Raw genomic sequence first — 17,034 nt, 5'->3', positions numbered from 1 at the left:
TTTATTGGTAATCCATTATGACGTATCTAGAGCTGATACCTATTCACAAGTTTTATTTTGATACGTGTATCATTATAGCGGCAACTTAATAAAATGTATTATTTGTGTTGTATTTTGTAAACCATAAAAATAGAAATTTTTCGAAATATTTGTAATCTTTGCGTTGGAAAGAAGTTAATTTTTCGCTCTTACATTTATCGATGTATGCAGGGAGAAAGTATACTATTAGAGAATGGAGGCCAATTTCTGAAGTAGGTAGCATTACACATATGTTTATACGAAAAGTATACCCTAAACATTGCGTCTTATGTAATTTTATTAATAGTTCTCTCACTTTCTGTACGCCATGTTCCGTTAATATTGAGGGAGACATACGCACAACTCTGCTCCCCTCCCCTATTTTCTCTCTGCCTCCCCCCCCCCCCCCCCCCACCCACACTCTCTCTCTCTCTCTCTCTCTCTCTCTCTCTCTCTCTCTATGTATCTGTATCCTCGGAGGCACTTTACCATCCTGGCTCTTGCAATGGAGGCGGGAGTTTCGGGTTTAACGTTCCACCGACGACCGGATTATTAGAGACGCAGCTCAAGATCGGTCTTAGCAAGGAGGTGGTAATACGTCGGTAGTTTCCTTTTCGAGGGAACCATCTCGGCGTTTGCTTTAATCGGTTTAGAGAAACTATAGCAAACAAGGTTGTCGGACGGGAATTTGAATCGCTGTCGTCTAAAATGCGAACCCAGTGAGTTAACAACTACGCCACCTAAGTGTTGCACACCATTCACTAAGAGTGATGGTTATCATGTCACTCTCTGTCCACAAATTGTGTTAGTGTTGCAAGTTTTATAAAGAGTGTTTCCGCGGCCACATGAAAGTGATGCTTCATGTGCACCTCACAGTTGTTTACGACTAGCGGAAAGAAACCGTGGATGGCTCCACTTTCAAATTACCTGACTCTACCTTTGTCGACGTTAACGCCAGTTTCCGACGCATCGATTGAAACGAATACTAATGCGTGCGTTGGACAAGACGTAATGATGGTCTGCATACGCAGCTCGTGAATTACGCTCCGCTATTTTGATATCCAAACAACGGTGGCATTTCGCGTTTTCATTATTTTCGCTGCGTATTGAGCCTAAAAGAAGTTATAGCTTGTAATTGATTGTATTTAGCGCAATGCGGATGTTGTATCAGAGTTAGTAAAGTGAATAGGAAGTGTATAACATTTTATAGTTTCTGCGTGTTTCCGTTTGGAAGACAACAACTACAGCATTCAGACAGAGACACGGAAGACGTACGCTATGTGGTACGAGGCGTAAATGAGGAAAGAATTGACACGCTGCGCACTTCACTCTCCCAGTGTTCATAACTGTGACAGAGCGTTACTCGTCATGCTGATAGTGAATACCCACAGACGGCCAAAATGAGGAACAATACGTTTTATCGAGTGCTCGGTTCAGGAGTTTGCGGTCGTTGATTTGAGCACAGCCATCGCAGGCCTACTACCGCGTCTGATACATACAGGGCCAATAAGCGCTTTCTATTATGGTTCTTCGCACTGAACATATCAGTGTTGACGTAAACGTATATTTGCGGCTGCTACATGTTAGCGAATCTGCGCGTGACTTCTGCGTTGCATACTTCACGCGTTTGCCTTCTGTTTTTAGTACAAGAATGTCCGTTTTTTCGGCTGTTAAGAAACAAACGAGTAATTATTTAGCGCCTCTATAGAGAACATTGATAGGCAAGAATCAAACAACAGGCGCCAGAATAGACGTAAGAGAGATATTCAGTTTTGTATTTGTGGGTCACTTAAAGTCAACGACACACCGTCTGGGGGTGGTAATCAGTGGATGGCCCTACAATAGTCGGAACAGGATCATTGCTGAAGGTTGGGAACCTCTTACGACAAAGAAGTATGCTTCCATTCTCGCTGAACTGATGCTTCAGCAGCAAGTTTAAAAGTGAAGAAGTAGTTTTGTGTCCCGTCGATGTGTTATCACTGTGAAAGGACAATCCCGAGTAAAGTAGTTAAGGGAAAATCTAAAGGATGGCTGGATGCGGATTTTGACCCTTACTGCTACTGAAAATGTGTCCGTTGTCTTAACCACTACGTCAATTAGCTCCTTAGCAGCAGGTGGATATAACGAACATATCGTTGTTGGTATGAGATCTGCTTTTACTGTTATTTCCTTCGTCAGTATGTCATAACTACTTTTCTGAAGATCGTAAACAAATAAACAGTATTTAATAGTATTTAACGGTGCTTCGGTCTCGATTTTATAAACACTTCTTCGCAGAAGTTTTAGTTTTCTCTCATACTGTTTTTTTCTTTCCATTTTCGTACGTTGGTTCACTCACCAAAGTTAGCTGCGCTTATGATGGCTTTTTATTACCTTGCTTGTCTAACATTCCAAATTTGTGGTCTCGAAAACGAAGAGGTATAGCATTTTTCAGGACTATTACTCACAGTGGTCTGTGTTACACTCATTGAAGACTTAATGTCTGCAACAAGTCGTTGTACCCTATATGCATGTACTGGCGAAGCCGGAACTTCGCCCTCTATATGTTAAACAGCTGCCGCTGGCGGGCCAACGTCCTTGCCGCAGTGGTAACACCGGTTCCCGTCAGATCACCGAGGCGAAGCGCTGTTGGGTTTGGCTAACAATTGGTTGGGTCACCATCCGAGTCTGCCGTGTGCTATTGGCAAGCGGGGTGCTCTAACCCCTGTGAGGCCAATTGGGAAGCTACTTGACTGAAAAGTAGCGGCTCTGATCACGACAACTGACAACGGTCGGGAGAGCGATGTGCTGACCACATACCCCTCTATACCCGCATCGAGTGATGCCTGTCGGCAGAAGATGACACGGCGGTCGGTTGGAACCGTTGGGCCTTGGGAAAGCCGTGGGTCAGTAGTTCGCTAACGCACTATTGTGCACTTGTGTTCGGTAGCATCGCTCGTGCGGAACTTAGGTTGCCCTTTTCTCACGTGAAGCATGGATGAAGAGCAACAGGGAGAGTACTCCTAGGTTTCCCGGTTTCCGGAAAGCGTTTCAGACGGTGCCGTACTGCAGGCTGATGACAGACGAATAGGGTCTCCGATATGTGAATGGCTCAAAGAATTTTTAGGTAATAGAACCCAGTACACTCTCCTGGATGACGGATGTTCGTCAGAGACGAGGGTATCGTCAGAAGTACCCTCAGGGTAGTGTTACAGGACCCCTCTTGTGCTCAATAAACATAAATGATCTGATGGATACGGTGATCAACTGTTTGTTGATGACGCTGTAGTGTACGAGGAAGTACCGTCGTTGAGGGGCTGTAGAAGGTTACAGGATTACATAGACAGACTTTCTATTTGCTATGATGAGTGACAGCGCGAATAAGTTAATGCAGCAGAGGAGGAAAAAAAAATGGCTCTGAGCACTATGAGACTTAACTTCTGAGGTCATCAGTCCCCTAGAACTTAGAACTTACTTTAACCAAACTAACCTAGGGACATCACACACATCCATGCCCGACGCAGGATTCGAATCTGCGACCGTAGCAGTCGCGCGCTTGCAGACTGTAGCGCCTAGAACCGCTCGGCCACCCAGGCCGGCAGAGTAGGAAAAACAGTGTTCGAATATAGTATTATGGCATGGTACGTGACATAGTTGCTTCAATTAAATATCTAGGCGTATCGCTGCAATACGGTATCAAATGAAACAAGCACGTAAAGACGGTAGTAGGGAAGCGAATTGCAGACTTCGCGCTATTGTGAGAATTTTGGGAAAGTTTAGCTTCCTATAAAGCAGGCCGCATATAGAACGGTGGTGTGACCCATTCTTGAGTACACTTGAGTGTTGGGGGTCCCAACCAGGTCGGGTTGAAGAACCACAGTGAAGCAATTTAGAGGCGTGCTGCTATCGAGGGGTTCGATCAACACGCGATTGTCACGGAGATGCTCCTTGAACTCAACTGGTAATTCCTGTATGGAAGACGACGATCTTTTCACGAAACGCTATTGAGAAAATTTAGCGAAACGGTGTTTGCGACTGACTCCAGAAGGATTCTATTGTCAGCAACGTACATTTCGCATGACCGCGAAAACAAGAAATGAGAAATTGTGGCTCGCGCGGAGACATTTAAATTCCATTTGCGAGTGGAACAGAAAAGGGAATACTTGACACCGTTGACTGTGTGGTCCGTCCATCAGAAGAGAAAGTTAAGCACGACGGTCCCCTTGGTGCCAATCGAGAGGAGTAGGCCATGTACCGGCATCTGGTTTCACCCTCTCCCTCGTCTCACCATCATAGACATGAGACCACACTATACACACAAATCCATTACAGTAACCTAAACACAACAGATGCACTTAAGACACGACTGCCACACATCGCTTGGAAAGGGGCCATTGTGTGTGGAGGAAGCAGACCCTTTCCGATTAAGCGGCCGAACCCCTCGGGGCTTCCCAGCCCACAATGCTGTACTGCTCTTTCTTTCTTTCTTTCTTTCTTTCTTTCTCAAGCCGCTTGCCACATGTGTTACTGTGTTTCACTTGCTGTCGGAAGCGGCATCCTATGTGGCTCAAATACCGTAATACTAATTTTCCATTTTTTGTTAAATGATGAATTATCCGAGTAAAGTTGAAGAAAATTGTGCACACCTCGTGTGCTAGAGAATCTAAAATGGGGGTTCAGAAATACATTTACAATAATTAACCTTGATATGCGCTGTTCGACAGAAACAAGAAAATCTGAGAAAACAAGTAGGGGGCGGGGTCGTTGTAGGAGATCTTTCAGGGAACAGTCTAAAGTGAACCGTTTATCTCCAAGTCAACCAGCAAAAAATGGCTCTGAGCACTATGGGACTCAACTGCTGTGGTCATCAGTACCCTAGAACTTAGAACTACTTAAACCTAACTAACCTAAGGACATCACACACATCCATGCCCGAGGCAGGATTCGAACCTGCGACCGCAGCAGTCGCACGGTTCCGGACTGCGCGCCTAGAACCGCGAGACTACCGCGGCCGGCAGTCAACCAGCACATCAGGCACTTAGGAACATCCTTCTGATAGTGCGAGCCTGAGAAACGAAGCACTGCTTCAGTTCTGATCGATGGTTGAAGGAATTGGCTATGATATTGTTGCAACCATTGTGTCGGCTTGCGGAGATAAAAGAGACGTTATGTCTTGGGAAGTAATCCACTTAATAAAATTGCATCTTGATCCTGGATCTGAAAAAAAAACTATTTAGGGAGAGTGGGAGAGAGGCATATTAATTTCAAAATGTTACACTCCTGTAATTAACTGATTTACAGGAAGGCTTTTACAAACAGAAGAACGAAATAACTATATCACTTTAGTATTTGACTATATTTAGACAAAGAGTATGACAGGTATTGCTCTGTCATAAAATAATATTTAGATACCAAATTGTATAAATACTTCTACAATTGTGTATGTCATTGTATACAGGGTGTCCCTCCGGTGTCGTGGGCTTTCCGACAGTGGGCTTTGTTATCCCTGACGTCATCGTGGTGTTTCCGATCACAGATATTTCAGCTGTGGTGTTCCGACCATCACAGGAATCCCAACACCGAGAGCGCTCTGATGATCGTTTTGTAATAGGAACATCCCTTCACAATTTGTCCAGGCTTAGGGATGGCTATGCACATAGTACATACATATGTTAAAATTTCTTTTTTCTTTTACAACATTACTGTAGCAAATGATTAAACTACTTGCTTTATTTTATGAATTTTAATTTCTGACGTATCTTATTAAATCCCCGTAGTATTTATATATCTGTTCTTATAAATTCATTTAACCTTTTGCCAAGATTTATGTACCTTTTTCTACTTTTTTGAAGAGAGCAGACTGATGGAAACTTTTTTAACTTAATATATAACAGTTACTGCTTCGTCTTTCAGCTTATTTTTCAGAAAGTATGCGTTCGTAGGTTTTCGATTTATTGAGGATCAGTCTTCGACAGCAATCGTGGTCCTGTGCCACTGGTTAAAAACATTCCACGTGTAAATTGGTATAGTAAAATTTTCTGTCCATTAATTGACCATATATTCTGCGAATTGCATTACCTTTTCTGCACTGGGGCATTTCCTGCATTATTAACATTCACGCTTCCAACAACACTGGTGGAAGATGTGCCACTGCAGCACACAAGCGGCAAAACAATCGGCCTTCTTCTCTACCCCTGTATTCTTTAGTTAATCTCTGTTGTTATATTTTCTTCCACAGGCATTGGTTGAAGTGAAATTTTCAACCGGAATGGGATGTTTCGAGAAACACTATTGTCATAGCTTTAATTGTAGCCATTTCAAATTATAGCAGTGCAGTTTTCGAAGACCACCATGCATCTTATTTTTGAATCCAGAAAAACGTCCTGAATATTATTTTTAGAGTTGTCTGGGAGCAAAGCTTCCAATACCAAGGCGTATGGTGTACAGTTGAGTGTTTCATCCGTAAGAACAGTTCCATTTTCACACTGGATTTTCTCCCCTTTTCCGCAATCGAATATCAGGATTATTTATCTTTCAGTCTTGGGATTCCTCGTTAAAAATTTGGAAACCAGGTGCTGACTTGCCCTTTATGGACTCTGTTCTTGTAGCTGTGCATTCGTTTCTTAACCTGCACATCTGCTTCGTCAGGTTGGCAAGAATGTTGCTGTTCGGCCACGGTTCTGCCATTTGCAATTTTTAAACCGCCTCGACACTTACTCAGTTCGGAAGTCACGCACAACCAATACTCATCACATTTTCCGTGCACCCGTTAGCGATGACGGTCTTCGAGAAGACACGGCTTCCCTGTCGTTGTTGTAATTATTTCCATTACATACAGTATGTAGAATTTAGGTAGCTTAGGCCTACGAAACTATACGGAATGGAAGGCTGTCGGCGAATGCACCGTCTGACTGACAGTGACAACACACTTGCTGCTGGTGAACGAGTCGCGTAAATCATCAGTGGTGGGAGTATTGGTCAAAAGTACCACGGTGTCTGCTGCACCTTCAAAAGGGACGGAAACGTCGTGATCGGAAAGCCCACGTAGCCTTTCCTCCTAAGATTCATCAGGCGCATTTTCTCTGGTGTTTCGGCAGGCATCTGCAATTTCGTTTTTGCAATGTGTAGCTGGAGTCAACCCAAACAAATACTTCCCACCACGTCTGTAATGCGACGCCGAGTGCCGAAGGAAAGTTTGTTTCCCGTTGCAAAGAAAATGATTTAGAGTGGTCTCACATTAGTGTAGGGCGATATTCGTGTTATCGATATATATTAAAACGGACAATAAAACACTAAGAATAACTAGTATTCCAGCAGCGATAGAACCGCCCAGACCCGGGCTGCCTGCTGCCGCCATGCAACAGCGTTGCTAAGTAGCTGCTGGAGTACTGGATATTGTTTTGCTGTCCCATTTAATGTAGATCGATGAAACAAATATCGCACTAGGCTAATCTGGGACCGCTCTATCGAATGGATACGTAAAATTCCGCTTGAAAAATCATTTTATTTGCAACGGGCAAGAAACCGTGGTTTTCCGTAGACACTGGCGTCCCATGAAAGACGTGATAGGCAGTATTTGTTTGTGTTGACTCCAGCTATATGCTGCAGAAATGAAATCGCAAAATCTGCCGAAAAATCAGAGAAAATGCGCCTGACGACTGTGAGGAGGGACACCTAGTATACTATTAAGGAGGAAGTCGAATGAAACGAAACAGATGGACAAAAAGTAAGTAAACTGTTTACCATTTCAAAAGTAATCGCCATAATTGTTAATAAATTTTTTCCACTGTGAGACAAGGAGGTCAATGACTCCATGAAAAAATGTTTGCGGTTGCTTAAGGAACCATGACTGAATACAGGCGTGCACCTTTTCGTCCGAAGTAAATTGACTGCGCCACGAATGTCTTTCTTCAGGGTTCCAAAAATATGGAAATCACACGGGAGAAATAGAGACTGTATGGAGAATGTGTGAGGGCTATCTAGCGAAACTTGAAAGAACCTTGGCAACCACATTTGACTGCCCATTACACGTAAAAGGCAGCTTATGGTGATGTACGCCTTGCTGCAGAGCTACAAACGCTGTAATTATTCGCTCCATTTCTCTACGCTCTTCCGTAATTAAACTTCTTACTGTTTGAGTACTACATGGTGTGACCTCAGTTTATCTATAGGAATAGAAGTTGTGAGATCACTGATCTACAACAGAAGATACTATGTGGAATTTCAAGAGCAAAGTCGCTGGAGGAACTAGAAGAATGGGCTCCCAAAAGGTAGTGTTTTGTCCCCTCTTCTTTTCAATCTGTATACAAATGACCAACGACAAGAAATTTTATCTATGCTGGTGATGTAGCCCTTGCCTGCCAATCCAGATCAGTCCAATAGATTGAGAGAAACCTAGCAGATGCCTTAGGAGCACGAACTGAATATTACAACGGGAACCAGCTTCGACCGCATCCAGCGAAGACGCAGACTTGTTTATTTCATCTGCAAAATAAGGAAGCAAACAGGGAATTACAATTCGAATGCAACTCAGTTAAACACCGCCCAAACCCAGTTTATCTTGGAGTCACGCTAGATCGAACACTGTCTTACAAGAAACATGTAGAAAAACCTAGAGCGAAAGTCAACGCACTGAACGGTATAATCCGCAAACCTACCAACTCACACTGGGCAGCAAATCCTGAAATTCTACGTGCATCATCCCTGGCATTCTGCTTTGCTCCAGGTGAACATGCATGACCCATATGGAGAAGATTGACATATGCCCAGAAGCTAGATGCAGCACTGCATGACTCATGCCGATTAATTACGGGATGCCTGAAGCCTACAAACCGTGATCTCCTTTATATGTGTTCTGGAATAGCCCCCCCCCCTCCCCCACAGATCAGACGGCAAACGTTGACGATGGCCGAACGACGCAGGCAGTGTGAAGATAGACGACATCCCCCGTACGCACATCATCCAGCGGTGGCAAGACGTAAATCTAGGAAAGATTTCATAAAAGTTGAACGTCCACTAAACAAAAGTCAATCTACAACCAGAGAATCAATGTGGAAACAGACACTGGATAAAGGCAGCCTGAAAAGTTGGAACATTAAAGAAAAACTTCCTGCTGGATCACAATTGGAATGGAGAGTCTGGAAGAGCCTAAATAGACTTAGGTGTCAAGTGGGAAGATCAAAGGATAACCTTTATGCGGGGATGCGCTGAAGAAGAGCCCTGCCAATGTGGAAGAAAGCAAACTATGACACACCTGTTGACCTGTCCATCCTTGCTGGTCCCATGCACTTTCCAAGACCTGTGGTTGGCCAACGACGCTGCAGTGAAGTGTGCCGAACACTGGAGAGAAATATGAGCCTTGCTATAGACAGTAATGACGACTTACGATATGCGAAGATCATGAATGAATATTATTTAGTTGTATTTGTAACCTAGTATACATAGCGTTTTAACTAATTACAGATGTAGCTCAGACACGATTAAATAAATAAATAAATCTACAGGAATTATACATTTAGACCGAATCAGATATTTATTGTTGCATTTATCATGTTCTCGAAGTGAATATCTCGAACAGAAATTAAGTATTTATTGGCAACGGCTGCCGAAGTGGTAACATCGGTTCCTGTCATATCACCGAAGTTGCGCTACCACGCTGGGCCGGCAGTTGGATGGGTGACCATCCGGTCTGCCGAGCGCTGTTGACAAGCGGGGTGCACTCTGCCCTTGTGAGGCAAACTGAGGAGTTATTTGATTGAGAAGTAGCGGATCCGGTCCCCTAAACTGGCATACGGCCGGGGGAGCGGTGTGCTGACCAAATTCCCCTCCATATCCGCATCCAGTGACGCCTGTGGGCTGAGGATGACACGGCGGCCGGTCGGTACTGCTGGGCCGTGATGGCCTGTTCTAGCGGATTTAGTTTAGTTTTTAAGTATTTATTGCCATCACAATTCACCCTGCTACGTACAACAACGATGTCATGCTCATTCTCCTCAGATGATACATTCAATAGTACGAGCTTTCATGTATGACTTGTTTTAACGCGTACATATTTTACTGTCGCTTTCTCCCTCTCGCACATTGAATGATGACATAAGGTTCAGGAATGAGCAGAACTGATAGCAACGCGCAGCTAATCGGTAATAAGTGTCAGTCTCCGTATCTTCTGAATGGGGAAAAAAATAAGCAATGGCGGGTCGTTGGCGAGTCTGATGCTAACGCGCGTAAATCTTACAAACGGCGGAAACGCCTTGACGTACAACTGCGCTCACCAGCTACGGCAGCACCAAACATACGCCTTCAAAAAACTCATCTCTGTCCGTTACATGACAAATACTGGGTATTATCAAACTTCACTCTGTAATATGCGGTCTGTGCCGGCATTTAACAGCACGAGAAGAAGGGTTTGCGTGAAATGAATCACGCTACAGAGCTTGACCGGCCTCAGACTCATTTCATCAAGTGTCCTGAGTAGATAACTTTGTGATGAGAAGTATCCGGACAGCAATTAGTGGGCATTAAGGTGGGGTGTGTCTACCTTACGCCTTTATAATGGTTTGAACTCTGCTTAGGACGCTTTCAATGAGATGTTTGAATGTCTGTGGGCGAAACGGTAGCCCAGTTTTCTTCAAGAGCAGAAACCAGAGAAAGTAGTGATGTTGGACGCTGGGGGTCTGTAGCGAAGTCGACGTCCTGTCTCGTTCCAAAGGTGTTGCATTGGGTTCAAATGGCTCTGAGCACTATGGGACTTAACATCTATGGTCATCAGTCCCCTAGAACTTAGAACTACTTAAACCTAACTAACCTAAGGACAGCACAGAACACCCAGTCATCACGAGGCAGAGAAAATCCCTGACCCCGCCGGGAATCGAACCTGGGAACCCGGGCGTTTGAAGCGAGAACGCTACCGCACGGCCACGAGCTGCGGACTTGCATTGGGTTCAGGTTAGGACTCTCGACGGGCCATTTCATTTTAAGAATGTTACTGCCCTCACTCAAATGCTGCTTTGTGACTGGGTGCATTGTTATATTGATACAATCATCACCTCTGAACCGTTCCTCTATTGCACGCAGTTGACAATGCTGTAAAATGTGTTCATATCCTTCCGCATTTAGCGTCTTCTTAAGCACAACAAAGGGGCCACGCCCCAGCCACGATAAATATCCCCATACCTTAGCACCACTTCCACCGTACTATACTGATGGCACTACACATGTCGGCAGGCAACCCTTTTCAGACATTCACCAAATCCAACCCCTTCCGCTGGACTGCCACAGGGTATAGCGTGGTTCATCATTCACTCGTTTCCAGTCATACTCTGCTCAGTGGCGTCACTCTTTACACTACCTCAAGCGTCGCTTAGCATTGACTCTTTAGAAATGTGTTGCTTATTAAGTGTTGCTCGAAAACATAAAAAAAAGGCTCCAAGCACTATGGGACTTACCATCTGAGGTCATCAGTCCCCTAGATTTAGAACTACTTAAACCTAACTAACCTAAGGACATCACACACGTCCATGCCCGAGGCAGGGTTTGAACCTGCGATCGTAGCAGCAGCGCGGTTTACGACTGAAGCGCCTAGAACCGCCCGGCCACAGCGGCCGGCGTTGCTCGACAGTTGTACCCCATTCTTTTTAACATCCTACTCACAGTCATATGTAACTAAGTGTAAGTTCATTACTGGTAGCGGTTTGGAACTTACGAGTGATCCATTCCGCTGACTGCCTGCCGTTTTTTTACAACCGTCTTCCGCAACGGGTTCCTGCCCCTCAGTACATATTGTCTGCCTGGCTTTGGTTTAGCTGTAGTTGTTTCTTCGCGTTTCCTGTTCAGTCACACCAGACAGTCGACTTGAGGGACGTTATAGGGGTGAAATGTCCGTGATGAATTTGTTAGTCAGGTAGCAGCCAATTACTAATCCAAGTTAAAAGTCACTGATATCTCCTGACCGATCCATTCTGCAGTTACTGCTTCCACACTGCCATCACAATAATCCCCGCCTCCTTTTATACTGGCACGTCCACCTGTGATAACATCCAGTGATCAGTTCTGCATTACATAGGGATGTCCGGTTACTTTTAAGCAGCTAGTGTGTTTCAGAACTGAGTCAATTTCTGTGTTCTTATAACTAACATTCCGACCTCCATGTGCTCGTGGTTTCTCCTGTCGTCTGCCGGGATAAAAAACATGGCTACACTTGAGAGAATTATATAATTACCTATAAGAGTATTCCGTTTACAGAATTTTTGCAGTATGTACGACTTACGACACCATTTTTCACGTGGCAGAGTATTTGCTCACTGCTATTCTACTTCCGTTTCTTTTTTAAAATTTTTATTTTATGTTGAAGAACAACTGGTTGATGAAAGAAATTAAATAACAACCTGCCTTAATTAGAAAGCTTATTACTATTGTTGGCTTTTGTGAAGTGGCGCTAAAAAGTCCTGGGAAGAATTACAAAATAACTGAAGTAAATGTCGAAAATGTCAGGTGGCCGTAAACAAGTATTGATCAGATTCAAAATCGCACAAAAAAGACCCGATAGCCCTACGCTTGTTCTCATGAAAACTTTCTTTTTTCGTAGAGGTGTAACTGTCTTCAGATGGTTCAAATGGCTCTGAGCACTATGGGACTTAACATCTGAGGTCATCAGTCCCCTAGACTTAGAACTACTTAAACCTAATCAACCTAAGGACATCACACACATCCATGCCGGAGGCAGGATTCGAACCTGCGACCGTAGCAGCAGAGGAGTTCCGGACTGAAGCGCCTAGAACCTCTCGGTCACAGAGACCGGCTCTGTCTTCATGAAAAATAATGATCACAACTCGTCGCTCGATTTACATGTTTGGACAAGCAGTTCAAATACTTTTAGCTGGTCAACAGGGCATGAGATGTGGTGCCACACATTTTCTAATCCTCAAGCTGTGGACCAGCGGATTGTGTTAAGCCGCAAATCTTCCGCACGAGAAGTGGAAAGACTGATTTCGCGCATTGGGAAGACACTGATCTCAGCCCATTTTCATGCGAAAAGATACCTTGTTAGCATTGCGTGTACTTTCTCTTGTATTCTTACCCTGGGTTACAGCGGAAAGAAACACTGGCATGTACTCATTACATCTTTAAAAATATGCAGGAACGCAATGGCAAGCAGCCTACACGACGTTTTGTCGGAAATGGCAATACGTCAGTTCCACTATATTCAACTGTTCTCAGAATCGTTTCAGGCTCGTACAGAAGGTAAAGCTGCCATCACCCAGGAGGTTGGTTTGAAAACCATAGTGCTTTACTAGGTATGGTCCCATTTTAGTTGGCATATCGCTGCCTTCCTCCGACATCACGTACGCAACCAATTACAGGGAACCCACAGCTCAATGTGGATTCTGAACCACAGTGAATTTCTGCGTTTTAAATAAAAGATTATCGCGTACGAGTATCTGTGCATGAACAGAAACCTTATTGCTCTTCATACTCATTTCATGCTTCCCTTTCGCCGAAAAATATTGGTGTGAATTAGCTGTAAAAAACGAAAGAAGGAGCGCTTATGCAGAATGTAAAGGATGAAGAATTGACATGACAGGACACTTCAAGAGACAACAAGCAATATGACGATCAGTGTCTACAGAGTTTCATCGTTGGAAAGTTACGAAAACAATCCGCATCCTTATCCGAGATTGTAACATGATTGTAAGGTGGTCCTCGAGGCGGTAAGATGGTGGGGGAGGTCGTCGCGTGGGGAAGGGGGTGAGACTCGAACCCTTGTCGTTGAAATTCACAACGGTTATTTGGCCGACAAAGGGGGAGAAGAGGTTTGTGATCACCAATCACTAATATTAAATCCCAAGGCTCTCCGCGATAACTTATGGAATAAGTACATGTAATTCGTCGATCGGATGAAAACATTAAATTCAGCGTCCTCTTTTGTGCTATTCGAGAGGAGTAAGCTGTCTGCCAGCATTGGTTGCCCCCACCCTTCTTTATAGCCATCAGCATAAATATGAACAACAACGAAAACACGATACTACATTTCACACTCACTCTTCACAACGGAAAAGTGCCCAATGGGAATTAAAACTAGATTTCCAGGTATAGGCTACTGAATCCCTTGAAGATGTCTCAGCCGACAGTGTCATACAACATTTACACTGAAGTAAACTTATGAGCATTCAATCGATACCCAATCATCATCGCAATCGGCTGACCGAATGACATTGCTTTTTTTCAGTGATGTCTTCGTTATGAAATGCATTGCGAATTTTGCGGCGAAGTAAGTCATTGCTTCCGTTTGCTTTTAATATTTCATGTGTCAAAGGAATTTTCAGAAGGTTGTAATGTTAATAGTAAATCGCGGTGAAATTCAACGTTTTTGATGTGTTTTATCTCCATCTATAACATTGAACGTACATTTTTCGAATTGGAGAACCTTTATTTAGCGAATATACGTGCTGTAATTAAAATACTGTCAGCGAGTGTTTACTGCGTCTGTAGGCCTACGCCTAGGCAATCAGTTATATGAGCCACTTAACTGTACCCGAAATTTTCTCCGTCTCTAATGAATTAGATGTCGACGAGACATTAAATTCTAATCTTCCTGCCAGCCCTTCGAAATTTTCTTTCGCTAAAATCTCATGTAGCTTCTTCCTGCAGTTGTTCCTTGTTAACACTGAGAACCTTGTCACTCATTACTAATAATATAAACATCCTGGTGGCCGATCGTTTGTCTTCGATGAAACATTTCAAGTGAAATGTGACTACACGGCGACGGGAATGGTATGTAAGGGATCCAGCGGAAAAATCAAACTTGCAAATTTTTAACGAAAGAAGACACTCCGCCCGCCGGAGTGGCCGAGCGATTCTAGGCGCTACAGTCAGGAACCGCGCGGCCTCTACGGTACCATGTTCGAATCCTGCCTCGGGCATGGATGTGTGTGATGTCCTTAGGTTAGTTAGGTTTAAGTAGTTCTAAGTTCTAGGGGACTGATGACCTCAGAAGATAAGTCCCATAGTGCTCAGAGCCATTTTTTTTAAGACACTCTAAGAAGAAATGAGTAGGAAAGTAACACTGAAAAATACATTTCTCGGAATTTTAGTTAACACTGAATTGTAAAATTCCTTGTATCGTTGTCGCCGTTCAAAACCAAGTAGAAATGCGTACGATAACTCCGAGGTCTGTCGGTAACTAAGAAGTCAACAGGAAGCTTAAATTATTTAAGCTAATATGGTAACGTGAGACGTTCCATACCTTGTTTTAGTGACATCAATGGGTCCGGGAGCTGCAAAGTGAGCTGTCAGCTTATCACCAGAGCCGTAACTGTGCTGTACTGGCCGTACATTACACCAGACGCGATTACGTATCGACAGCTGAACGCTGTGCCATCTCGTTGTCGACAAGCCTTTTTAGTTTAACCTTCCTTCGTGGACGATAACCAGTTTCACGCGTATTAGCTCACTGCATTGACACTCTACTGGGATACAGTGGAGCGTGGCGAAAGATTCCTCGCGTTCATTTTAACGATGCAGTAGAACGTGATGCGGTCGCTTTAGAAATAGTGACTTGCCAGGATCACGTATCTCCCTGAATTCTTCTTTAAAACATTTATCCATTATGGATGTGGAACATTGCGAATGTGACGAGCAAAAATTTTCAAAAATGGTTGCCGCCTAAAAAAGTAGAATTTTTCTTCTCTCATTAACGGTTTCAAGCAGCGCAGCGACTTATCATCGGGTGATACATTTCTTAAAATTAGTTCGTAGCAGCCGGCCGGAGTAGCCGAGCGGTTGTAGGCGTTTCAGTCTGGAACCGCGCGACCGCTACGGTCGCAGGTTCGAATCTTGCCTCGGGCATGGATGTGTGTGATGTCCTTAGATTAGTTATGTTTAAGTAGTTCTAAGTTCTAGGGGACTGATGATCTCAGATGTTAAGTCCCATAGTGCTCAAAGCCATTTGAGCTATCCACCACAGTTAATAAACGTCTTCGGAAAATGGGGACTGATCAGAAATACCAAATATAATTCGCAGCGAAGGTTAGAATGTTGTCTGCGAAAAAATTATCGTATTAGCTATTAACTTAGAACTGTGTTAAAAACCACATCTTCAAGCTAACGTCTTAAAACTGCCTTGACAAAATGGTTAGATGCTCATACGAATAAGTGATAATCGTAATAGAAAAAATCTGTTGTCAATGATTCGTCTGTGAGCAGAAATTAATTGTTGCCTTTTGCCCCATATTATTTACTATTAGGTTGTCGACTTTCCAAGTATTGCATCTAAAGGCTTCTTAACGTAAGCAGCTCAGTTTTTACGGAAGCAACAGCTTTCGGAGCTGATGGCTATTAATGACTCGAATGTGTCTCACGTGTTAATGACCTAGCAGTCGAAATCCTCGTGTAATAATAAGATCACATCAACATGGGTCCGGAAATGCTTAGGCTCCTAGTTTTAAGACTCTCACGCATAGTGTAGTTGGAAGAACTGTCCATTACACTTGTCATTTGCTACATCTTGTGAAAAGTGGGCATCACCTGATACAAAGTGTTCAGAATGCTTACCTTTCGCTTGAATACAGTCTTTGTGTGCACCGAACACTCTTGAATAGACTTTTAATATTGCGTACTGTTTCACGTAATTTCATAACCCACAAGACGAGAGATGCGTATTCATTGAGAACTGTTGTGTTTTTGGACATATTTGAGATCTATGGCGTACACCACAAGTCTGGGGTAATGTGCTTTGAGGTGCGCTCGGTCTACACACTGCAGGAGCGCTATCGTGCATGAAGTACATCGATGGACTGTACTGCGCACATTATGACAATTAAGAAGACAGTAAATGTTATATAACTTCGTACGGTCCGCCGGCCGATGTGCCGAGTGGTTCTAGGCGATTCAGTCTGGAACCGCGCGACCGCTACCATCACAGGTTCGAATCCTGCCTCGGGTATGGATGTATGTGATGTCCTTAGGTTAGTTAGGTTTAAGTAGTTCTGAGTTCTAGAGGACTGATGACCTCAGATGTTAAGTCCCTTAGTGCTCAGAGCC

This window comes from Schistocerca serialis, chromosome 3, assembly GCF_023864345.2.
Source record: "Schistocerca serialis cubense isolate TAMUIC-IGC-003099 chromosome 3, iqSchSeri2.2, whole genome shotgun sequence".
Classification (NCBI taxonomy): Eukaryota; Metazoa; Arthropoda; class Insecta; order Orthoptera; family Acrididae; genus Schistocerca; species Schistocerca serialis.
The sequence above is the reverse complement of the archived record's forward strand: the minus strand, read 5'-3'. Positions refer to the sequence as shown.